The 26,524-nt window shown below is 41.1% G+C and overlaps 1 protein-coding gene across 1 annotated transcript in view; it reads left to right on the forward strand.

Moving 5' to 3' along the window:
• The first annotated feature begins 6,659 nt into the window (after positions 1 to 6,659).
• The window catches only part of FBXO42 (F-box protein 42), a 95,949-nt gene continuing 76,084 nt past the window's right edge, over positions 6,660 to 26,524 (forward strand). The window contains exon 1 of the mRNA XM_047082802.1: positions 6,660 to 6,832. The gene's annotated coding sequence lies outside the window, so the exon portion shown is untranslated. The remainder of the gene's footprint in view (positions 6,833 to 26,524) is intronic.

Below are 26,524 nucleotides of genomic sequence, written 5' to 3' on the forward strand. Positions count from 1 at the left end.
TAAGAGCAAAGCCCATAGTGAGGAAACTTTCCATCTAATGCACAAACTGATGCTAGGTAGACAGTTGTGTTAAGAAATAAACGGGAAAGCAAGCAAAAGAAAGAAAGAAAGAAAGAAAGAAAGAAAGAAAGAAAGATCTTACCAATATTTAGAGTGTACATTACATGCCTTTTTGACCCAGCAGTTGCATTTCTAGAAAATTTCCCTGTGGATACATTTGCTCATATGCGAATAACAAAAGTACAAGGATATGCTTTGCTACTTTGTTTATACTCACAAAACAGTAGAGACAAATGTCCACCTCTAGAGAATTTATTTAAAAAATATATGAGGGGCACCTGGGTGGCTCAGTCAGTTAAGCGTCCGACTTCAGCTCAGGTCATGATCTCACAGTTCATGGGTTCGAGCCCCGCATCGGGCTCTGTGCTGACAGCTCAGAGCCTGGAGCCTGTTTCGGATTCTGTGTCTCCCTCTCTCTGCCCCTCCCCCGTTCACACTCTGTCTCTGTCTCAAGAATAAATAAACATTAAAAAAATTTTAAAAAAATAAAATTAAATTAAAAAAATAAAAAATATATGGTACAGGGCATTTGGGATGTCTGGGTGGCTCAGTCAGTTAAGCGTCCGACTTCGGCTCAGGTCATGATTTCATGGGCCGTGGGTTCGAGCCCCATGTCAGGCTCTGTGCTGACAGCTCGGAGCCTGAAGCCTGCTTCGGATTCTGTGCCTCCTTCTCTCTCTGCCCCTCCCCCGCTTGCACTCTGTCTCTCTGTCTCAAAAATAAACATTAAAAAAAATTGGGGGGCACCTGGGTGGCTCAGTCGGTTGGGCGTCTGACTTTGGCTCAGGTCATGATCTCATGGTTCATGGGTTCAAGCCCTGCGTGGGGCTCTGTGCTGACAGCTCGGAGCCGGGAGCTTGCTTCGGATTCTGTGTCTCCCTCTTTCTCTGCCCCTCTCCCACTCATGCTCTGTCTCTCTCTCTCTCTCTCAAAAGTAAATAAACATTGTTTTAAAATTATTATTTAAAAAAAGCAGCAAGGTAAAGAGCAGCAGGTATAGCTTGCTGCTATTTGTATGTATGTATGTATGTATGTATTTATTTATTTATTTATTTATTTATATGTTGTATGTGTACTTGTTTTGCTTTTTAAAGTAATCTCTACCCCAAACGTGGGACTCTACCCCAAACGTGGGACTCCACAGCCTGGAGATCCAGAGTCATATGCTTTTCCCACTGAGCCAACCAGGAGCCCCTATATGTGTATGTGTTTGTTGGTGTATACATCTCTGGAAAGATACAAGGAATTTGTAATGGTAGTTGCTTTGGTGGAGGAAAGAGGTAGCTAGGGGACTGGTAGGATGGATTTAATTTTTGTATGTCCTTTTGCACCCTTTGAATGTTGCTCTATGTTTACAGCTTACTTACTCTACATGGGTATATACATGAGAAATTAATTTCAGTAGTTGATTACTGGAATCGACTCTGGAGGAAAACTTTTCTTTTACACTTATTAGAGAGGCGACAGCCAGCCCTCTTGTCTCTTGTCTCATTGTATTCAATCATATCCCAATTGGCCTTCACACTGCAGAGAGATTATTCTAAAATACTATTTTCATCACATATCCTCCCTACCCCCAAATCTCCATGACATAGAAGTTAATATCCAGTTTTCCTGCTGATATTTCAGACCATATATAAACTGGCCTCAATCTTCTGTCCTCCTGTTTGTCAGAAGCAACATTGTATAGGGTTCAATAACCAAGGTTTTGAGGCTCAACACCACTCATCATCAGGGAAATGCAAATCAAAACCACAAAGAGACGCCACCTCACATTTGTGAAAATGGCTGCTATGAAAAAGAAAAGAAATACCAAGTATTGGTGAGGACGTGGAGAAAAAGGGAGCCCTTGTGCACTATGGGAGGGAATGTAAATGGGTGCAGCCACTGTGGAAAACAGTATGGGTGTTTCTCAAAAAATCAAAAATAGAGCTACCATAACATCTAGCAATTCCACTTCTGGGGATCTATCCAAAGAAAACGAAAACATTACTTCAAAAACATACATGCATCCTTATGTTCATTGAAGCATTACTTATAATAGCTAAGTGTCCATTGATAGGTGAACTGATAAAGGTGTGATATATTTGTACAATTGGATATTACTCAGCCATAAAAAAAAAAAAGAATTCAATTTTGCCATCTGTGACAACATGGATGGACCTAGAGGCTATTATGCTAAATGAACTAAGTCAGAGAAAGACAAATACTGTGTGATTTCAGTTTTTTATTTTGAGGGAGCGCACACATGCGTGTGCAAGTGGGGGAGGGGAGGAGAGAGAGACACACACACACACAGAGACCGAGAGAGAGAGAGAGAGAGAGAGAGAGAGAAATACCAAGCAGGATCTGCGCTGTCAGCACGGAGCCCGACTTGGGGCTCAATCACAAACTGGGAGATCATGACCCGAGCCGAAATCAACAGTTGGATGCTTCACCAACTGAACCAACCAGGCACCCTTGTATGATTTCACTCACATGTGGGATCTAAAAAACAAAACAGGGACATCTAGCTGGCTCAGTCAGTGGAGCACGGGACACTTGATCTTGGGTTGTGGGTTCAAGCCCACATTAGGTGTAGAGATGACTTAAAAATAATTAAATAAACTTGAAAAAATTAAAAAACAAAACAAATGAACAAACAAAACAGAACAGAAAGAAATTGATAGATACAGAGAAAAATCTGGTGGTTGCCGGAGGGAGGGGTCAGAGAGTGGGCAAAATAGGAGAAGGGGACCACAAGGTACAGACTTCTAGTTATAAAACAAGACACAGGGATACAATGTACAATCGGGAATATAGTTAAAAATATGTAACAACTCTGCGGTAACAGTAACACATAGTAGATATATTGTGGTGATCACTTTGCAATGTATACACATTTTGAATCATTATATCATATACCTGAAACCAACAGAATGTTGTGTGTCAAACTACGCTTTAGAAAAAAGTGCTGGAGGCACCCCTGTTGGCTCAGCCAGTTGAGCGACCGACTTCAGCTCAGGTCATGATCTCTCCCTTTGTGGGTTTAAGCCCTGCATCAGGCTCTATGCTGACAGCTTAGAGCCTGGAGCCTGTTTCAGATTCTGTGTCTCCCTCTCTCTCTGCCCATCCCCCGCTCATGCTCTGTCTCTCTCAAAAACAAATAAACATTAAAATTTTTTTTTAAAAATTAAAAATAGGGGCGCCTGGGTGACTCAGTCGGTTGAGCGTCCGCCTTCGGCTCAGGTCATGATCTCTCGGTCTGTGAGTTCAAGCCCCGCATCAGGGCTCTGTGCTGACGGCTGGGAGCCTGGAGCCTGCTTCTGATTCTGTGTCTCCCTCTCTCTCTGCCCCTCCCCCACTCATGCTCTGTCTCTCTCTGTCTCAGAAATAAATAAACATTAAAAAAATTTTTTTATAATTAAAAATAAAAAAAAGTTCTGGAGATGGATGGTGGTGATGGTTCCACAATATGAATGCACTTAATACCAACAAATGCTACACTTAAAAAGGATAGGATAGTAAATGTTTCAAAAAAAATTGGAAAAAAATAATTAACAAAATTAACAACAACAACAAAGGCTTTGACGTAAAACCACCTGGGTTCAGACCTCTGCCTGTGATCGTGGGTTGAGCTACTTAATCTCTGTATGCCTCAGCTTTTTTCTTTTTTTTTTCTTTTTTCTTTTCTTTTCTTTTTAAAGATTTTATTCAAAAAATGTTTTTGAACGTGTATTTATTTTTGAGACAGAGAGAGAAAGAGCATGAACGGGGGAGGGTCAGAGAGAGGGAGACACAGAATCTGAAACAGGCTCCAGGCTCTGAGCTGTCAGCACAGAGCCCGACGCGGGGCTCGAACTCACGGACCGCGAGATCATGACCTGAGCCGAAGTCGGTCGCTTAACTGACTGAGCCACCCAGCTCCCCTAAAGATTTTATTTTTAAGTAATCGCTGCACTCAACGTGGGGCTTGAACTCACAACCCCAAGATCAAGCGTTGCATGCTTCACTGACTGAGCCAGCCAGGCATCCCTCCTCAGTTTCATCAGCTGCAAAATGGCACCTACTTAGCAGTTTGACTCATAAGACCAAACAATAAACATCAGCTGTGATTATTTTTGACAATTTTGTTTTAATGATAATACTTTCATTCTTATCACAATTTATCCTTTCATTTTGGTTTATTTACTTGCTTATTGTCTGTCTCTCCCAGTAACGTAGGGGACTTCCATGGGTTCCTCCACGAATATATTTAAAAATATATTACCAGGGGCACCTGGATGGCTCAATCAGTTAAGCGACTGACTCTCAATTTTGGCTCAGGTCACGATCTCACGGTTGTGAGATTGAATCCTGCGCTGGCCAGCATGGAACCTACTTGGAATTCTCTCTCTCTTCCTCTTCCTCTGCCCTTCCCCACTTGTATGTGCACACGTGCATGCATGCTCTCTCTTTCTCGACATAAATAAATATTTAAATAAAATGAATAAAAATATATTACTATACATATTACATGGTTTGGCATATAGTAGGCACTCACTAAATATTTGCTGACTGAATGCTCTCTCAGTTGTCAAATTCCCAGTGTGTTCACTTATTCAACACATATTTAGCAAGTCTCTACTGTATGCCAATCTCTGTATTAGATAATAAAGCTGTGAACAAAACAGAGCAGTATCTGTTGTCTTTGAGCTAGGAGATTCAGGGTGGAGTAGTTCTATGTTTTAACCTGTTCTAACATGATCGAGCAGTTCCAAACCAATCCGGGCATCAGAAGCCCTAGAAAGTTTTAGAAAAAGTCTGAAGTGGGGTCTGAGGCCAGCCCTGGAACCTGCATTTTTAAAAGGAAGCAGTTAGTAGCCAGTTCAGTGTTTCTAACATTGAGCTCTATAGAGTATTTTGGTGGGTGGTAGGATTAGTCACAAACTTTATGGCAATTTTTATGCTTGGGTTTTTAATGACAAGATATTATATTATTATATTATATTATATTATATTATATTATATTATATTATATTATACTATATTATATTAAATGCTTATTTATTTTTGAGAAGGAGCAAGCAGGGGAGGGGCAGAGAGAGAGGGAGAGAGAGAATCCCAAGCAGGTTCAGCACTGTCAGTGCAGAGCGCGATGGGGGGCTCGAATTCATAAACCGCGAGATCGTGACCTGAGCCGAAATCAAGAGTCAGTGGCTTAACTGAGCCATCCACGTGCTCTTTAATCACAGTACTTTACTATTTCTTTTACCAGTTGCAATTGCCAAATTTCTCTTACACAGTGACATTTCCATGTTTCCTACCTGAAAGACTGGAGGGTTTTTTTTTTTTTAACCTTTTAATGTTTACTTACTTATTTTGAGAGAGAGAGAGAGGGAGAGCAAACGGGGGAGGAGCAGAGAGAGAGGGAGAACAAGAATCCCAATCAGACTCTCCACCGTCAGTGCAGTGACCGACATGGGGCTCAAACCCACAAACTGCAAGATCATGCCCTGAGTCGAAATCAAGAGTCAGATGCTTAACCAACTAAGCCACCCAGGTGCCCCGGAAAGACTTGAGTTTCTTAAATCGGTGTTTCTCATGCTGGGATTCGGTGAGTGTATCCCCAGGGGTTTCTGCATTATTCAAGTTTGAGGAACCCAGATCCAGTGCTTTCTGAGGCTGACCCAAGTCTCCTCAGTAGCACCTTGCCCTCCCTACTTGAGAGGGGACTTGGGTTCTGACCCAGACCTACGCCCTAAGAGGTATCTCAGAAGGTCCACTTTATTCCAGAGTGGTGGGCTGGCAGCTTAAGATTCCTCCAGTCTCAGGCAAGGGGTGTAGACTGAAACCCTTGGGCTCTGTATCTCTGGCATTTCCTTAGACCACGCATGAGTTCATGAAGATTCTCACCTACACACCAGGTTGCTCCCTTGGAAGGGGTACTTTGCTGGACCCCGCCGCCTGGTGACAGTGATACCGTAAAGTATTGGAGCTTGTGAGTCATATATGCCTATTCTGTCTTGCCTCCCCCACCCTCACCCTGCCCCTCAGATGTGTGGCCTTGAGAAAATATACTCATACGACTCTGCACCTCAGTTTTCCTCATCTGATAAATGGAGCTGTAGGAACAAGTCACACAGCGGTTGCTTCCGTTAAGGGACACTTCGACTGCCCGATCAAGGCACGTTGTTTCCCTTCTTCAGTTGACATCCAAGAGTACTTCCATTCACCACTGCCCTCCCTTGCTCCCATCAGGCCTCCGGGGGTCCAAATGAGTTAATTCCAGGCCAGGGGGTCTATCAGTCCCAAGCCTCTGGGAAAACTGCCCAGTTGCCCCTAGGCAGTGCCAGAGAGGGTGGGTGCAGCTCTGAGGTCGGTGCCAGGGACCCAAGGAAGGCGGGCGCAGAAGCGCGACCCTTCTTTACTCCAGCTTCACACCCGCAGGCGGCGTTCTAACCCCTGGAGAACCTCTGCCCAGGACCGCAACCCTTCCCAACATGGCCGCACCATCAGGCCGCCTCGCGCGGGGCCGCCGCGCTGACGTATGTGCGAGCGCCTCCTCCGCGCCGGCCCCCAGCGCATGCGCATTCCGCGCTGTCTTCTCCTGGCCAGAGCAGCAGCGGCGGCGGCGGCGTTTGAGTGGAGGAAGATGGCGGCTCCGGGCGGCTCGGGGTCCCGCCAGCTGTGAGGCGCTTGAGTGCGGCAAGCGCGGCCTGAGGCGAAGCGCCTCTGCTCTGGCCCTGTCCCCGGCTCCCTCATCGCCGTCGCCAGCGGCGCGAACCCGAGAGCGTGGCGCGGGCTGGGCCAGGTGAGGCCTCTCCCCCTCCTGGGGCCGCGGCGGGGAGCCGGCGCCTTCTGCCCTTTATGCCCCAGGCCCGCAGGGGGCAGGGGGCGTCCCGGGTCCCGCGCTGGACGCGCATCCTGCGCGGGGGTCGGTGCTGGCTGGCCTGGGGGCCTTGCTGTCGTCATCCTCGGCCTCCCTGGGTTGGGCAGGGAGGAGGAGTGCCCCTTTCCACCCGGCCCCTCTCCTCAAGCTGGGCGGTACACGTCCCCTCGCCGGGGCCACGAAAGGGGATCTGACCGGAGCAAGGATGGCTGTAAGGGTGTCAGGTAATCTTTCGCCCAGCCCCGGAATCCCGTAACGCCTTGCGCCGAGGAGCCGGAGCCCGGTGCCTTCCAAAATTGGGGCTGCGGCGAGGGGGCCAGCGTCTTTGAAGCTGAAGCTGCAAAGGAAAGATTTTGGAACTGGCTTTGAAAAATTAGACGCAAGCAGCCGGTCTCACCGCCTAGCTTTTCGAGGGTTCCTCCGGCGAAGTGGGAACCGCGGGTCTCCTTGATTGAGACAGCCATCCACGTTGTGACTGTGAGAATTGTGCAAAGGGGACGGTGCAGGGTGGGTGGGAACGGATCTGTAAGCGGAGAACAGCCCGTTCTGAGATCTTCGTGGTCTCTGCAGGCTCACTTAGGTGCTAATGAAGCCTTCGTTTGTTTGAAACCTTTGTATTTTGGGGATTCGGCGTAGCCGGTTGCTTTTTGTCTGTTAAATCTCCCCGAATTTCATTAGGAAAATAAAAGCTGCTTTTCTTAATTGCCGAAGTCTTCGGAGTTTCGATGGTGGGATTCTGATTGCTCGGGGTGAAGATTCAGACACCTTACCAGTTCTCACTTGCTGGCAGGGGCCTTGTGCTATGCCTGTTATTCCTTTCTGAGAGTAAGTTTTTGTTGTTGTGCAACTGCTAATTTGGAGATTTTGATTTCGTTTATCTCACGCTGGGAAGCCGGTTTGAAGCCTTGTGGTCTCTTCCTTGAAGGATGCTGGAATCAGTTGGAATTGTGCTATATGGGCGTTTGTTGAGGCGATGGCTTTGGGCTTGGACACACCGACTACCTTTGTAACTTAAATTTGCTTTGCTTATGTTTAAAATGATGACATCATAGGTAAAGGGAGAAGGAAATTAGAGGGGGAAATGCCCCATTTAGAACTGAACATTTACCATGCATCCTGAAAAAAAAAAAACAAATAAAATGCATCCTGTAGCTTTTACAGCGAGTAGCGACTCTCTGTGTCAAATTCCTAACTTTGTGCATATTCATGTGTCTAATCTGATTGGGTGTCCTTTGTATTGTGTGTTGTCATTTTATACCCTGTAAACTGTTTGCTTTTGACAAACCCAGTATGAATCTTAATCTATGTCGACCACGGATGTTTCCTTTACTTCAGAAAGCTTTTAATTGTTAAAATGACAACTGTTTGGTTTAATATTAGCTAATTCTTTGTTTTTTTTCCTTAAAGCCTTTCCCATAGAAATTTGTAGATTTTCTTAGTGCCTTCCATAAGGACATAAACGTGAGCAGATAACGTCGTCATCATAGAAAATTTGAGAGCCACTTTACATTTCAATTTGCTAATGAAGAGTCATGAAATTAATGCAGTAAAAGATCCCGATCGTTTGACATTATGCATCTTGGCATAATGTGTTGCATTGTTGTGCTAAATCATCACCAGGTATTGATGCAACTTCATGACATCCATGACATCATTCATTCTCCAGCGTTTGGCCTTTTGCAATTCTTTACCCTTCCAGAGTCACGAAAAGAATAGGATCAGGGGAAAAAAAAATAGCTTAGGATGCTCTTTACTGTCTGATTTCTAAGAGCCTTTGTGTAACACTGCTTTATGTAGTTAAAACTCTCCTGTACGATTCAGGGCGGTGTGTGATTCCTACCTATTATGAAGAGCAGACACGGAAAATGCTAGTAAAACCTCTGGGTTTTACAGGAATATTGAGGTCCCAAGGAGAAGGTATTTCAAAGATGAACACATATGTGATTATCTTTTGTGATTTCAGGGTTGTTTTAGTCTGTGCATTAACAATTCTTTATAAAACCAGAAGCTGTCTGGTTAACTAATGCCTTTTCCACTCCCAAGATTGTTACGTGAGTCAAAAGAGGTGATGTTTTGTGAAAGTTCTTTGTAAAATAAAAGGTAAACGTAAGATTGATTATTCGATGATCGGTTTCATGAAAATCCCTACCGAGGGCCCTCTAAATATGCTGGGCATTTTGGGAAGTAGGCACTAATGATTCTAAGATAAGACACCTTTTGATCTCAAGTTGCCTATAGTCTGGTTGGGGAGCCAGACAAGGAAACTGGTTAAGTATATTGTAGTGTAAGAAGTGAGAAGTGCACAAAATCCAACCAAGGGAGTCAAGGAAGGCTTCTCAGGACGAGGATTACTCCCCATTCTTTCCTGTTGCTGCAGAAAAATCTGCCTTTTGTGAGTGACTTGCTTTTTGTAAGACCTTAAAAATTTTTTTATCGTGAGTTCTTTCCCCCTTTTATTCATTCAGTGTCATGACACCTCCCACACAGTATGCCCCAGGTATGATTTCTGCATTCTCAAAAATCCAACAGAGTCTTGGGAGAACCTGAGAGTGAGTCATACGCCAGGCAGCAAACACAAACATTGCAGCTGCAGTTAAAATATCTCAGATTACTGAATGGTGACAACGTTGGAGTGGTGCTGTTTTTGTTTTTGTTTTTGTTTTCTAAACTGGCACAAGAAGTACTGTATGATTTTAGTTTGATCATGTTTGGTTAATGTTTAGTTGTGAGTCCCTTAGAATCTTGATTATAAGTGGTTATTGGTACTGTCTCCCTTCTCCCAGTAATAAATTAAGTGAGAAAGTCCTTTGCCTTTTTGGGTGAAGATGATTTAAACCAGAACTATACTAAGCTATTTTATAGAATCTACTCATGTAGCTTGAGATTGCTTAGAATCTGTGATACTGAGTTTCTGCATCCCAATACAGTTCCTCATCTTAGTACTGTGGTAGTTTTATAATTAATTAAGCATGTTGTCCCATATGTTGCGAAAATTTTGAGTTTTTGGATGTGTAGAATCTTTGGTGCAGTATTAATTGAATACTTAACAATTTGGTAACACTCAAGTTTACATGTTACCATGTAAACACTCGACACTAAAAATGAGGGCTTTAATGCTGTGGTTGACAGAAAAGTGAAGGTGATGTGTTCACTTATTTTTTTTTTTTTTTGTAATTGTGAGTTTGTTACATGTACAAGGACAATGGACAAGTCATTTAAAAGTTGCCCAGGGGTGCCTAGCTGGCTCAGTTGGTAGAGCATGGGATTCTTGATCTCGGGATTGTGAGTTCCAGCCCCATGTTGGGTGTAGAGATTGCTTTACAAAAATAAAATATTTTTTAAAACTTGCCCAGTATTGGGGCACCTGGCTGGATCATTTGGAAGAGCATGCAACTCTTGATTTTGGGGTTGTGAGTTCAAGCCCCACATTGGGCATATAGCTTACTGTAAGCCAAAAAAAAAAAAAAAGTGTTGGAAAAAGAAACTAAATTGTTTTTAGTGACCTTTCTAAATGTCTTATAAAATTATGACTTAGTGGTATTCCTGTAGTTTAATTTTACACTTCCTTACTCATGCATGTATTAGAAGGCAAATTTGCTTTGAATTTTGATTTGTTCTGTATGGAATTTCTATTTAAAAAAATTTTTTTTTTACATTTATTTATTTTTTTGAGAGACGGAGAGAGACAGCATGAGCAGGGGAGGGGCAGAGAGAGAGGGAGACACAGAATCCGAAGCAGGCTCCAGGCTCTGCACTGTCAACACAGAGCCCAATGCGGGGCTCAAACCCACGACCCATGAGATCATGACCTGAGCCAAAGTCAGACGCTCAACCAACTGAGCCACCCAGCCGCCCCTGGAATTTCTATTTTTTAATTTGTAAAGTTTTCTCCCAAGTTTTTATTTATTTATTTATTTTATTAAAATTAAAAAAAGATTATTTAGAGAGAGACAGAGACAGCACAAATTGGGGAGGGGCAGAAAGAGAGGGAGAAAAGAGAGAATCCCATGCAGGCTCTACACGGTCAGCACAGAGCCCATGAAACCGTGAGATCATGACCTGAGCTGAAACCAAGAGTTGGATGCTTAACCAACTGAGCCACCCAAGCGCCCCTTCTCCCAAGTTTTTAATTTAATTTTTTCCAGTGTCACTATGTTTTGCTTCCAAAGTGGAAGTAATCTTGTGGTGCTTTGATGCTTGTTTACTTATGATAAATATATAGATATTATATAAAGTATTGGTTGCTCATAAATTTTTACATAAAATTTTACTTTTCTGGACAGTAACTTATTTTATCTTCCAGTAATAAATAAATTTGAGGTAGTTCAGTTAATTTCAATAAAGGCAAACAAGATTTACATTTCAGCTATTAATATTCCTTTAGAATATTCAATATTTTGGATCCTTTTTTTAAAAGTTTATTTATTTTTATAGTTTATTTATTTTGAGAGAGAGAGCGAGAGAGAGAGCACTGAAGGGGTAGAGAGAGGGAGAGAAAGAACCATAAGCAGGCTCCACACCATCAATGTGAAGCCTGATGCGGGGCTCAAAGCCACAAACCATGAGGTCATGACCCAGGCTGAAATTGAGAGTTGGACACTCTCAATTAGAGTTGGTTGGATTAGCCAACCTGGTGCTCTATTTATTTATTTTTGAGAGAAAGAGAATGCAGGAGAGGGGCAGAGAGGGAGAGAGAGAGAATCTCAAGCAGGCTCCACACCATCAGCCCAGAACCTGATTCGGGGCTCAATTCCACAAACTGTGGTCTGATCACCTGAGCCGAGATCAAGAGTTGGACACATAACTGACTAAGTCACTCAGGTGCCCCAAGGATACTTTAAAAAATTTTTTTTTATTTTTAAGTAAGCTCTATGCCCATTGTGGGGCTTGAACTCATGACCCTGAGATCAAGTGTCACATGCTTTACCAACTGAGCCAGCCAGGTGCCCCTATTTAGGATATTTTTATTTCACCTATTTTAAGGAATTCATTGGTATGACATTATTTCCAAATTTGTGTTTCCCGTGTTATTCTCATTTTATTAAAATTTTTTTTTAATGTTTGTTTATTTTTGAGAGAGAGAGAGAGAGAGAGAGAGAGAGAGTCAGGGAGGGGCAGAGAGAGAGAGGGAGACACTGAATCTGAAGCAGACTCCAGGCTCTGAGCTGTCAGTGCAGAGCCAAACAAGGGGCTCAAACTCACGAGATCATGACCTGAGCCAAAGTCAGACACTTAACCGACTGAGCCATCCAGGCATCCCTTGTTATTCTCATTTTAAATGCTTGGTTCATGTAGGGTGCCTGGTTCCTGGGTGGCTCAGTTGGTTAAGCGTCCAACTTCAGCTCAGATCATGATCTCACAGCTCATGACTTTGAGCCCCGTGTTGTCAGCTCTGCTGACAGTGCAGAGCCTGCTTGGGATTCTCACTCTCTCCCTCTCTCTCTGCTGCTCCGGTCTGTGTACTCTTTCTCTCTAAGTAAATAAATAAGTTAAAAAAAAAAAATAAAGACTTGATTCATGTTGCTAATTGGGAACAGGAATTTTTTTTCCAGAATGAACCTCTTGGTGCATTGTTTGGAGAAAGATTGATTTTTTTTTTAAAGTTTATTTATTTTGAGAGAGAGCGAGAGAGCACACACACTCATTGGAGAGGGGCAGAGAGAGGGAGAGAGAAAATCCCAAGCAGGGTCTGCACAGTCAGCACATAGCCCGAGGCAGGGCTTGAACCCACGAACTATGAGACCATAACCTAGGTCGAAGTCGGACACTTAACCGACGGAGCCACCCAGGTGTCCTAAAAACAGTTAAGATGGCGTGTATGTATGTTATGTATGTATTATCACAATAACAATTTTAAAAAAGGTAATTTAATAGTTTATATATGCTCTGTAGGATGGCCTGATAACCATTTATTTTAACATAGTAATTAAGATCCTAGGCTCTGGTCCTAGGTCGACTCAGGCTCATAGTTCTTTTTTCCTTAGATATGGACCTTAGCTTCTCTGTTTTTCATCTATAAAATGAGGATACTGATACCTATGTTGTGGGACAATTAAATGTGGGAATGTATGTGATCATCTTAGCACATTGCTTAGCAAAGAGTAAACATCCAAATCTTAGACGTTATTATATTGTTTTTTTTTAATGTTTATTTTGAGACACACACACACACACACACACACACACACACACACACGGTGTGCATACGCACATGTCTGGGAGGCTGGATCCCACAACCACAAGATCATGACCCAAGCCGAAATCAAGAGTCGGATGCTCAACCAACTGAACCACCCAGGCACCCCTATTCTGTTTTTATGGAACATCGAAACTGGGACAGAGAGGGGTGCCTGGCTGACCCAGTTGGTGGAGCATGCGGCTCTTGATCTTGGGATTGTGAGTTCGAGCCCCAGGTTGGTTGTAGAAGTTACAAAAAATAAATAGCTAGGGCTCCTGGGTGGCTCAATTGATTAAGCATCCGACTTTGGCTCAGGTCATGATCTCACAGTTCACGAGTTCAAGCCCTGTGTAGGGCTCTGTGCTGACAGCTCAGAGCCTGGTGCCCGCCTTGGATTCTGTGTGTGTGTGTGTGTGTGTGTCTTTCTCTGTCCCTTTCCCACTTGCACTATCTCTCAAAAATAAATAAATAAACATTAAAAAAAATCTTAAAAAAAAACAAACATGGTAACTTATTGCCTCTTTCCTCCACTTATCTTGTGAACTCTCTGACCTTCATTGTACCTTGCCTTGCCTCTTGTGTATATTATGCTCATTTGTACAAGAACATTCATCTTCCCAGGTAGGGAGCCTTCTTTTTTTCCGTTTTCATTAACTACTGTCTGCAGCTCTGTATAGTGTCTCCTGTATGCTATACCACTGAACCACTTGTCCTTGCACAATTAGGTTAAAGTTAATATCCAAGATGAAAATTGTGCTAATTAATTTCTGCCAAATAGCTTAAAAGGGATATATCATACAGTGTAATTCATATGTAATATTTTTAGTGCCCTGTTGGCACATTTAGTGCATATGTATTAGGCATTCAGATATTCATTTAGAATATACTTTTGATTCTTACAGATTTATGTTCCTCATGAGTTTTCTGAGATATTGTGTGATCCCAGGTATCTGTTGAATCTTTCTTGCCTTTTTGCCATTGAATGCTATAATGGGATAGGGAGTAGGGATGGTTCAAGGTAGTAGGGATACAATATACAAAACAGGCAAGGTCTTTAATTTCCTGGATCTTACTTTTGAGATTGGAGAAACCAATTAATGAGTGAGCAAAATTTCTGATAGTAATTACAACACAGAAAATAAAACAGGGGGATGTGGGTAATGACATGGAGTAGAAGGGGAAGACTGAGATTGGGTGGTTTACCGTTCTGGAAAACAGTGTGGAGGTTCCTCAAAAAATTAAAAATAGAACTACCCTGGGGCGCCTGGGTGGCTCAGTTGGTTAAGCATCCCACTTTGGCTCAGGTCATGATCTTGTGGTTTGTGGGTTCGATCCCTGTGTCGGGCTCTGTGCTGACAGCTCAGAGCCTGGAACCTGCTTTGGATTCTGTGTCTCCCCATCTCTCAGCCCCTCCCATGCTCATGCTCTGTCTCCCTCTGTTGCTCAATAATAAATAAACGTTAAAAAACAAACAAACAAACAAACAAACAAACAAACAAAAGTACCCTATGACCCAGCAATAGCACTGCTAGGAATTTACCCAGGGGATACAGGAGTGCTGATGCATAGGGGCACATGTACCCCAATGTTTATAGCAGCACTTTCAACAATAGCCAAATTATGGAAGGAGCCTAAATGTCCATCAACTGACGAATGGATAAAGAAGATGTGGTTTATATACACAATGGAATACTACTTGGCAATGAGAAAAAATGAAAACATGCCATTTGCAGCAACATGGCTGGAACTGGGGGGTATTATGCTAAGTGAAATAAGTCAGTCAGAGAAAGACAGACATCATATGTTTCCACTCATGTGGATCTTGAGAAAGTTAACAAAAGACCATGGGGGAAGGGAAGGGGAAAAAAAAAGTTACAAACAGAGGGAGGGAGGCAAACCATAAGAGACTCTTAAATACGGAGAACAAACTGAGGGTTGATGGGGTATGGGGGAGAGGGGAAAATGGGTGATGGGCATTGAGAAGGGCACTTGTTGGGATGAGCTCTGGGTTTTGTGTGTAAGCCAATTTGACAATACATTATATATATATATTTTTTCAACATTTATCTATTTTTTGGGGACAGAGAGAGACAGAGCATGAACGGGGGAGGGGCAGAGAGAGAGGGAGACACAGAATCGGAAACAGGTTCCAGGCTCTGAGCCATCAGCCCAGAGCCTGACGCGGGGCTCGAACTCACGGAGTGCGAGATCGTGACCTGGCTGAAGTCGGACGCTTAACCGACTGCACCACCCAGGCGCCCCAACAATACATTATATTTTTAAAAAGATTAGGTGGTTTAGAGAAGGCCTCCGTAAAAGGGTAATACACAAGGCTGGAAGACACAAGGCTGAATGTTTAGTGTTCAGTTTTGGGGACAGAGAGAACACAACTGCAGAGGACTAAAGTAGGAACCAGGAACCAATGAGGATTCCTAAATTGCATTTGGCTGTTATTGAGTTTTTGCTTCTTAATCTAAAACAGCCCACCCCTCATTGACACTCCTCTCCACTTTTCTTTCCCTAAATGATATTGGGTTTTTGAAGATACCAGTCTGGTTCTCTGATAGACGTTTCCACATTTGTGATTTGTCTTAGTGTTTCCTTGTGTCATTTAACTACTTTATCCCCTTTTAAGACAACTCTAAAGGCTTGATTATATTTATATCTGCAATCCTTTGTCATACCCTATACTCATATCAAACTAGATGTCATGCTTTTCCATAATAATGATGCAAAATTTGATCACTTGGTTAATGTGAAAATCTTGATCTTTGTATTGAAAAGCTTTCCCTTTACAGTGATCAGGTAATCTATGGGGTGGCAATTTAACATAATGTAAGTAAACTGTTTCTCCACTGTCTTTCACTTGTTGGTTTTAGCATCCGTTAATGATCCTTGTTTGAATCAGTTGTTTCATTGGAGGTTGGAACAGGATGATTATTATTACTCTTGGTTCCACACTTATTAGCTGACAAGGAACCACCAGATGAGAATGAGCTACTAAAAATCTCTCCTAATCAGGTAGAGTGTTTAATTCTTTGCTTTTCACTGTAGATTTTCTTAGTAAACAATTGGTCACCCCAGTGGTGGCAAGTAAGTTTCTCTGCTTTTTTTCTGCATCACTGTAGGTACATGGATTTTTATTTATTCATTATTTCACACTTAGTTGCCGCCATTATTAGTCTTTTTGATGCTAATGCTCTCCCTGGTCTTTGGATTGTTTTTCAGTCACAGCAAGATATCCCAGATTCACCTTGTACTTTTCCTGTCCTTGACCTAAAATCAGTCATTTTTCTAGGAAGGCCTAGTTTCGTTTATAGGGAATGCCACTAGAAACCCAAGATCTGAGTGCTAGTGATGCTCATCGAGACTGGGTCTTCATTATTTCTGGGTCCTTTAGATGGGCCACTTGGAAAATGTGTTTTGTTTTGTTTTTTTAGAAATGAGGACTTCATATTGGTATTTCCAGTTCAATTTGAATGTATTGCAGTTTTTTTTTCTTTAGATTTTATATTTGTCTCTCTTTAACTGGAAATCTTGGTTTTTAAGTACTGTTCACATTTATTTGCTTTCTCTTCCAATAGACACAAGAAATTAAAAAATAGATAGTATCTATATTCTAACGAAATTACTGAGGCAAATTTAAGATTCCTTTGTGATTCTTTTTGCCCTTAACATTCTGTCAAGATCCAGTCAAGAGAATGGAAAACGTACTGGGTATTCAAATAGAGGAGATTTAATGTGGAGAATTTGTGATGCAAGACAGTAAAAAAAGAGTCGGGCGTAGCTTAGAGATTCCTAGCTGTAGGATGAAAGTATTGTCTCAAGAGTCAGGGGAGCTTAAGGGGTAGGTGGTGTTACCAGAACTTTTGAAGAATATGGAGGAGGGGTCACCACCTCAAGCATGCTGCCACTTGCAGAGCCGGGACCATGAGGAGGACTTGCCAAGATGTGCCACATGGTTGGGGCCTGGACTGTCCTCTTACCCCTAAGTTTTGTTAGTTCTTAGTTTAGCCTTTTCAGGTTTTTTTTTGGGGGGGGGGTAAGAATCAGCAAATATCTGCATATATTCTTTTTATTCCTTTCTTACACAAAAGGTTGCCGTATTATGTCCACTACTCAGCACCTTTCTTGCTGTGTCTTAGTGATCTTGTCATAACGGAGCAGGTAATCCTTAATCATTTTCACAGCATTTTTGTTATGTGGATGTGCTGGGTTTGTTCTAGTCAGTCTTTGATAAACATCAGTAAGGAATGCTTTACTGCTGCTCTTTTGAAAATAGATCTTGGTATGGTGTGTTAGAAGGAGCACTGAGACACAGGTTCTGTTTTGTTCCCTTAGGAAGTTGCATGTTTTCTGACCTCAGTTTCTCCTCACTGGTAAAATAAGGGTTCAATTGCTCTATGATCTCTAAGATCTCCTGCTATATTTTATATTTTTCTGGAAATTTTATTAGCCATTTTTTAATTTTTAAAAATATTTTAAAATGTCTATTTTTGAGAGGGGGGCGAGTGGGGCAGAGAGGGAGAGAGAGGATCCAAAGCAGGCTTTGCGCTGACAGCAGAGAGCCTCATAGGGGCTCGAACCCATGAACCATGAAATCATGACCTGAGCTGAAGTTGGACGCTTAACCAACTGAGCCACCCAGGCACCCTTATTAGCCATATTTTAAACCTATTGCTTACCAAAGTATGCAAGGCACAGGAAAACCATAAATGAGAACATTAAGCTAAGTTTTATTTATTTATTTATTTATTTATTTATTTATTTTTAAAATTTTATTTATTTTTGAGAGAGAGAGACAGAGAGACAGAGAGACAGTGTGAGCGGGGGAAGAGCAGAGAGACAGGGAGACGCAGAATGTGAAGCAGGCTCCAGGCTCCGAGCTGACAGCACAGAGCCCGACGCGGGGCTCGAACTCACGAACCGTGAGATCATGACCTGAGCCAAAGTCGGATGCTTGACTGACTGAGCCACCCAGGTGCCCCTTGAGAATTATTTTAAATTAATTTCAAAGCCTGATTTATCCTCTTTTTTAAAAAATGGAGTCATAGAATTGGATTCAAATTCTTATTTTTACAAAGTTGTGTAATCATGGGCAAATTAATTTATCTGAGCCCTGTTTCCTCATCTGTAAAACATGACTGATCACATGCCCCATACAGAGTTGGGGTAAGGCAGCTGGCACATACTCTCAATACCTGTTGATTCCCTTTCTGTTTATTATCTTGACACCAGCCACAATTTTTTACAGTTTATTTATTTATTTTTGAGGGGGGTTAGGGGCAAAGAGAGGGGGAGAGAGAGAATCCCAAGCAGGCGCTGCAGTGTCAGCCCAGAGCCTGATGTGGGGTTCAAACGCACAAATAGTGAGGTGATGACCTGAGCTGAAGTCAACAGTCAGACGCTTAATTGACTGAGCCACCCAGGTGCCCCTGACACCGGCCACATTTTAATGGTTACTCAAGAACTTGATACTCAGAGTCAGTGGGCTGGCAGCATTGGCATCACCAGGGTTAGAACGCAAAAGTATGTCAGGTTGCACCCCAGGCCTATTGGGTCCAAGTCTGTAGTTTAATGAGATCCATGTTACAACTTGAGAAGCACTGGAACCTTAAGAGATTTCTAGTGAGATTTCCTCCTTTTTTGGCTGAGTTCCTAATGATTTGGTGGTTCTTTGTGCCTTTGGCAGCTTGGTTTTGCTGTACACTATTAGCTGAAACTATTTTGTTTTATTATTTTTAAAGTTTTTGTTCTTTTGTGGGACTCAAACTTACGACCCCGAGAACAAGAGTCACATGCTACACCGACTGACCCAGCCAAGCACCCCTGAAACTGTTTCAGATGAAATATATGAGCACCTGTTCAGGATAAAAGTTCAGTTGCAGAAATCTTTACATGCTATTATTAAATAGTATTCAAGATTAGGTTCAGCTAGATTTTTAAGCATTATGAGACATTCCAAATAATGCATGAAATATGTGTTTAAAGAATAATTATAAGCGAACACCTATGTAACCACCAACCAAGTCAAGAAATAGAATATTGCTAGAGACCAGAGGCACTCCAGTGCACCCCACCCTTGATTACATCCATTTATCTCTCTTGAAAGTAACCGCTATTCTTTTTTTTTTTTTAAGTTTATTTTTTTAAAGTCTATTTTGAGAGAGTGTGAATGGGGGAGGGGAGGGTAAAGGGAGAGAGAGAATCTCAAGCGGGTTCTACGCTAAGGTGCCCCAGAAGTAACCACTATTCTTTCTTTTGTGATAATTTCCTTGCTTTTCTCGATAGTTTTATCACCTGCATATGTATCTCTAGACAGTAGTTTAGTTTTGCCTATTTGTCAACTTTGTGTAAAGGAGACCATACTTTATGTATTCTTTTGTTGTCTTCTTTTGCTCAATTTTAGTATATGTGCTGCCGAAGCGAGCACATCTTTTGCTCAATTTTAAAGTAGTGAAGCCAAAAAACAAAAGTCTGACAAGTTTCAGTTTTAGAACAATTTTAATTATAGCGTTAAGCCTTGATGTTCAGTTGTCTTTGTAGAGCACCCATTGATACAGAATTTGTTTCTGTCCTCTACTTAAAGATACACAGTTGTAATATGTAAACCATTTAGCACTTTGATTCTAAACATTACAAAATAGCTAGTTTTTTAATATTTATTTTTGGCAGGAATATTATAAAATCTCCTAGGTGTCTTTTTTTTTTTTAGTTAGGCTATAGAATATTCTACTTTTAAATTTGTATTTTTATATTTAAAATTGGAACCACGTTGGATTTACTGAAAATTTGGAAGATATTTATTTATTTATTTATTTATTTATTTATTTATTTATTTATTTAAGAGAGTGATCTTGTGCATGAGCAAGCACACACACATGTGCATATGGGAGGGGCAAACAGGGAGAGAGAGAGAATCCCAAGCAGGCTCTGTGCTATCAGTGCTGTCGCTGTATAGGTCCAGGCAGGGCTTGAACTCAGGAACTGTGAGATCATGACCTGACCCAAAATCAGGAGTTGGATGCTTAACCAACTGAACCACCCAAGGATCCCTGGCATGTGCATTTAAAATGTTGGCAGGTGGGGCGCCTGGGTGGCGCAGTCGGTTAAGCGTCCGACTTCAGCCAGGTCACGATCTCGCGGTCCGTGAGTTCGAGCCCCGCGTCAGGCTCTGGGCTGATGGCTCAGAGCCTGGAGCCTGTTTCCGATTCTGTGTCTCCCTCTCTCTCTGCCCCTCCCCCGTTCATGCTCTGTCTCTCTCTGTCCCAAAAATAAATAAACGTTTAAAAAATAAATAAATAAATAAATAAAAATAAAAAAAAATAAAATGTTGGCAGGTAACATTTTAAAAAAGATTTTAACAAGTATGGTTTAATTTTCCTTCACAGCCCTCAAGTTGATTGGAAATTTTGAATTAGGGAAAGGAGGGAAAAATAAGATAAAAAAAAAGAGAGAAGGAGGCAAAGCATAAGAGACTTAAATGCAGAGAACAAACTGAGGTTTGCTGGAGGGGAGTTGGGTGGGGGTATGGGCTAAATGGTGATGAGCATTAAGGAGGGCACTTGTTGGAATGAGCACTGGGTGTTATATGTAAGTGATGAATCACTAAATTCCACTCCTGAAATGTAACATATTACATTCTATGTTAACTAACGTGGATTTAAATAAAATTTAAGAATAAAAAGAAATTTTGAGTTATCAGTTATGTTCACTTATTCATTGTCTACTACTGCTAGTTACTAAAGGCAGTACATACATAATTAGATATAGAACCATACTTGCTGAGAAAGGTGTGTACCTGATTATCATATATGGTAGAAAGAAGGAAATATAAAGGGAATTCAGAAAAAGATCCCTTCTAGTTGGAGCAATCAGGGAAGCTTTTCTAGACTGGGTGGTGCTTGAGCCAGCCTTGAAGTATAGGCAGATTTGCATGTATGAAATTGTATCCCAGACAGAGAGCATCAAGGACAAGGGATCACAGAGGCAGGAGGAAGAGGCTCTATGGAAATTTAGTTTGTCAAATAATAGGACTAGGCTGGAGTGGGAGAAGCACACAAAAAGTGAGGTTTGACCCAGGTTGTGGTGACTTTAAAGTGTTATGCTAGCTGTGGATACCAGTTCCTCAAAAAAGTAAACACAGAATTCCCATATGATCTAGGAATTCCACATCTAGGTTTATATCTAGAAGGATTGAAGTAGAAATCCAGACAGGTATTTGTGCATCAATACTCACAGTAGCATATGCACAATAGCCAAAAGGTGAAAACAACCCAAATGTCCATTGACAGATGAACAGGATATTAAAATACAATGTTACAGCCAGCGTTCCGTATGATGAATATTCTTCAGCCCTAGAAAAGAATGAAATTCTGACATATGCTACAACATAGATGAAGCCTGAAGACAGTGTGCTAACTGAAATAAGGCAGACACAGAAGGACAAATACTATACCATTCTTCCTATATGAGGTACCTAGAACAGTCAAATTCATAGGGACAGAAAGTAGAGTAGGAGTTGTTGGGGCAGAGGAGAGGGGAGAAACGGGGGGTTTGTGCTCAATAGATAGGGAGTTTCTGTTTAAGATGATGAAAAAGTTCTGGAGATAAATAGTGGTGATGGTTGTACAATGTGAATGCACTTAATGCCATTGAAATATATATTTAAAATATTTAAGTGTTATATTTTATGTATATTTTACAATAAAACACGAAAAATGCAATGCTAAAGACCTTAAATGTTAAAGAGAAAGCATTTAGTAATTGATGAAAGTTTTTTTTTACTGAAGTATAATTAATATACTATATTAGTTTCAGGTGTGCAACATTGATAATTCTTTTTTTTTTATTGTTTATTTATTTTTGAAAGAGAGAGCATGAGCAGGGGGGGACAGAGAGGGAGACAGAGAATCCAAGCAGGCTCTGTGCTGTCAGCGCAAAGCCCGGTGTGGAGCTTGAACCCACAAACTGTGAGATGATGACCTGGGCCGAAGTCGAACAGTGAACTGACTGAGCCACCCAGGCGCCCTCATTTGATAATTCTGTACATTACTCAGTGCTCATCCATGATAAGTGTAGTCCCCACCATCTACCACTATACAAAATTATTGCCAATTGCTGGCTGTACTCTTTATGCTGTATTTTTCTTCTCTGTGACTTATTTATTTTATAATTGGAAGTTTGTATCTTTATTTTAGAGAGAGAGCAGGGGGGAGGGGCAGAGGGAGAAAGAGAATCTTAGGCTGACTCCATGTTCAGCGGGGGAGCCCAGTGCAGAGCTTGTGGGATCAAGGCCTGAGCCTGAGTCGGTAGCTCAAGCAACTGAGCCACCCAGGTGCCCCTGGAAGTTCAGATCTCTTAATCCCTTGATCTTTTTTACCCATCCCCCCACTTGAAAGTTTTTGATCCAGATTTGCACATGAAAATTAATTCTGAATTAAAAGAAAAGAGTAAATTGGAGGGGTGTCTGGCTGGCTCAGTTGGTGGAACATGCGACTCTTGATCTGAGGATCGTGGGGTTAAGCCCCACGTTGGGTGTAGAGATTACTTTAAAAAAAATAATAAATTGGAGAAGGAAGGAGTAAGCAGTGGAAAAACCAAGTCCTCCTCTTTATTAAAGTAGTTTAGTTAAGAGATGATTTGGGCCTCTAAGGCAGCAATGGAGAGAAGTGGGAAGAAGGGCTAATGCTGGGGGGTGGGGGTGGGGTGGAATTTGACAACAGATTAGATGTGGGAGGGAAGAGAAAAGGAAAGATAAAAGATGACCGCTAGGGGCGCCTGGGTGGCTCAGTCGTTAAGCATAGGACTCTTGATTTCTGCTCAGGTCATGATCTCTTGGTTCACAGGTTCAAACCCCATGTTGGGCTCCGTGGACAGTGTGGAGCCTGCTTGGGATTCTCTCTCCCTCCCTTTCTCTCTGCCCCTCCCTTGCTTGCTTTTTTTTGTCTCTTGAAATAAATAGACTTTAAAAAAAAAGATGGCCGCTAGGTTTTGGGTCAGGTATGCAGGAGGATAAACAGGTGGCTGGAAGAGTGTTCAGTATGAATTTGGCATCACCTATCCAGAAGGCAATAAAAATATGAAAGTGGAGAGATGTAATTCAGGAGAATCAGGCCTACAGATGAGTTGTGGGGTGATTCTCCTGTCCGTCCATCCGTCTTGAACATTTGTTCTGCCTTTGCTGGGCGTATTAGATGGACACAGCAGTCTGTAACCTCAAGGATCATACAGCCTTGTGAGTCATTTAGTGGTTATATTCGAAACCATGTGATTGTCTAAGGAGAAAATGTGGCAAGGAAAGAGAAAGCAAAATGGAATTTTAGGGGCCACCTCCACATTTAGGTATGAAAGGAGAAAAGAACCTCAGAATGAGGGGTCAGAGAGGTAATAAAGACCCAGGGGAATATATAGTCATCAAGAATTAAACAATTTGAGGAATCAAAATAGTGATAACAGGTGAAGTTGGAAATTTTCAGAAATGTGTTCTTCAAAATAAATTTAAGGTTTGCTATTTCACTTTTTTTGTCCATAGGTGTGACAAAAAAATATTTTTTCTCTTGTGCCGTTTTTCATATTTTTTGATCCATGACTGAGATAGAGTTACATCAGTGTGCCGTCGTCTGTGGTTTCAGTTTTGGATTTCTGCTGTTAAGCAGGAATTCCCACTTGGAATTTTTGTCCTTAGTTTTTTTCCCTGTCAGTAAAATTCGTCTTGCTTCAACTTAAACTGGCTTGACTGATAATACTTTTCTTTTTTATTGTTAAAGTATGCATAACACAGAATTAACCATTTTAGCCATTTTTAAATGTGTAGTTCAGTGGCATTAAATATATTCACCTTTTTATGTAACCAATAATACATTTCTTTGTTCTTCCTGCTTTTTAAAAAGCAAACCTCTTTCCTAGCAATTTTTTCATCTTTCCCACCCATAAGATTGATTCTTGTTTAATTTCACTAGAAGATTTAACACACTTAATTTGAAGTACCTAGTAGAGTGATTCAAGAATGATATTTCATTTTCCTAGGGTTTTTTTTTGTTTTTGTTTTTGTTTTCGTTTTTAAGAAATACAATGCCTTATACCACGTTTTACAGAAAGGTAGTTATAGGGGCAGTAAAATTTTTTAAACATTGTAGCTTTATCAAGTTTGTCTTTTTGCTGTATTTGCTTCAGATTTTTCTAAAAAATATAAGACACAGGTAACAGTTGAAACCCTGTATGTTCCCCATCCAATCTCAATTGCCTTGATGTCTAACCATAATGAATTTGGATCATTATTCCCATGCATGTTAGTATATTTTACTATATATTCATGTATTTATAACACGATATAGTGATAGTTTTGTTGTGTAGGTATTTAATATAAGTAACAATTTTTATTTTTATTTTATTTTTGTTTAAGTGTCTATTTATTTTGAGAGAGAGGGAGCATGCATGTGGGCAGGTGAGGGGCAGAGAGAATCCCAAGCAGGCTCCACGTTGTCAGCACAGAGCCTGATGCAGGTCTCGAATTCTCGAACTGTGAAATCATGACCTGAGCTGAAATCAAGAGGCAGACACTTAACCGACTGAGCCACCCAGACACCCCCAAGTTTTATTTTTAAATGAGTAATATTGTACAAATTAGATTTTGTTTTGTGAAGTCATTTTTGTGACTGTAAACATGACTTAGTCAAGGGGTGCCTGGCTGGCTCGGTTTGTAGAGCATGCAACTTGATCTTGGGGTTGAGAGTTCAGGCCCCATATTGGGCATAGAGAGTTAAAAATAAATAAAAAAAAGAGTTGGTTAAGCATGTCTTTCTGTACTAATGTACAGAATTTTTTTTACTAATGACTTCCCTTTTTAGGTCTAATGTTAATGTAGCTTTCTTTACACTGAAAATATGCATTTTATGAAATGTATACATAATGAAAAATTTATTTCATTAATTTAATGAAAGTGTATTCATTAGTACTGCAACTAAGTTTTGGATAACTACTGCTGCTAAACCAGCAGAGGGGGCTCAGCAATGTAAGAAATTGCCAATGTCAGTTCTGACTAGAAAACTTGAAAATTTAAAATAGAAGAGTCTTAGTGATTCTATCTTTGCATGTAAATGACTACATCTTGATTAATACAAATTTTAAATCAGTACCACTGTGGGTGAAGGTTAATAACAAAAATCTTTTGTAACATCTAAATCTCAAGTGTTCGCCCCCACTCCCCATATATGTGTGTGTGTGTGTGTGTGTGTGTGTGTGTGTGTGTATACATGCATGCAATTGTATATTTCTTTCTAAATTTGCTGTCTGGTAGACAGCAAACATGTGTAGAATTCTTAATTGTGTTGTTTAAATTCTGAATACTTTTTTTCCTGTCAGTTCTTTAAATTTGCAAATAGCTCCTGGTTCTGGCCATACCACTATAAATAGGAAGATATTTATGCTAACCTGCAGTTTTAGTTAAGCAGGCTTTTCTTTATAAAATTAAACACTTAGAACTATAATTCTAGGCTTTCCTCAAGTAACACTGCATTCTATAAACAGAACTTATAAGTTCTGGTAAGCTGGTTTTAAAAGAAAGTTTTCATTATATTAGGCTTCCTGAATTGGAATACTGTAGTCAAGAACACAGCTATAGGCGTGCATGGGTGGCCCAGTCAGTTGAGAGTCCAGCTCTTGATTTCAGCTCAGGTCATGATCCCAGGGTCATGGGATCGAGCCCCTCCTTGGGCCTCTGCGCTGGGATTCTCTCCCTCCCTCTGCCTCTCTTTCTCTCTTTCTCTCTTTCTCTCTCTCTCTCTCTCTCTCTCAAATAAAAAAAAAAATCAGCTGTCAATCATTTTGGAGGGAAATAAGAATATATTTCTCTTTTAGTGTAATACAAGCAAATGAGCATTAGTATAAATAAATTGTCTAGATTTAGTTACTTTATCAGTAAAAGTAGTTTCCATACTAAATTGTTTGTAAAATGTTAATTTTACATAACATAATTAGAAAAATGTGTGCTTTTTGAAAAATTTTTTTACTTATTTTATCTTTATTTTTATTTATTTTTAATTTTTTTAAAATTTTTATTTATTTTTGACAGAAAGACAGAGCATGAGCGGGGGAGGGGCAGAAAGAGAGAGGGAGACAGAATCCAAAGCAGGCTCCAGGCTCTGCGCTGTCAGCACAGAGCCCGACACGAGGCTCGAACCCACAGATCGCGAGATCATGACCTGAGCTGAAGTTGGATGCTCAACCGACTGAGCCACCCAGGCTCCCCTGCTTTTCAAAATTTAAAAGACAGTATTTTTTATTTACATTCAAAATGTTCTACTCTGGCAAAAATAGGAATATTATTTATGCAAAGTAACAGTAACAAACTCTTCCATCAAAGTGAAACTAGAGATTCTAAAATCATTTGGAAATCAAGCAATACATGTTACATGATGAAAAATGACTGTCAGCAC

The sequence above is a fragment of the Lynx rufus genome, unplaced genomic scaffold, assembly GCF_022079265.1.
Source record: "Lynx rufus isolate CCGP_SWC_20201006 ecotype Redwood Valley unplaced genomic scaffold, mLynRuf1.p SCAF_2, whole genome shotgun sequence".
NCBI lineage: Eukaryota > Metazoa > Chordata > Mammalia > Carnivora > Felidae > Lynx > Lynx rufus.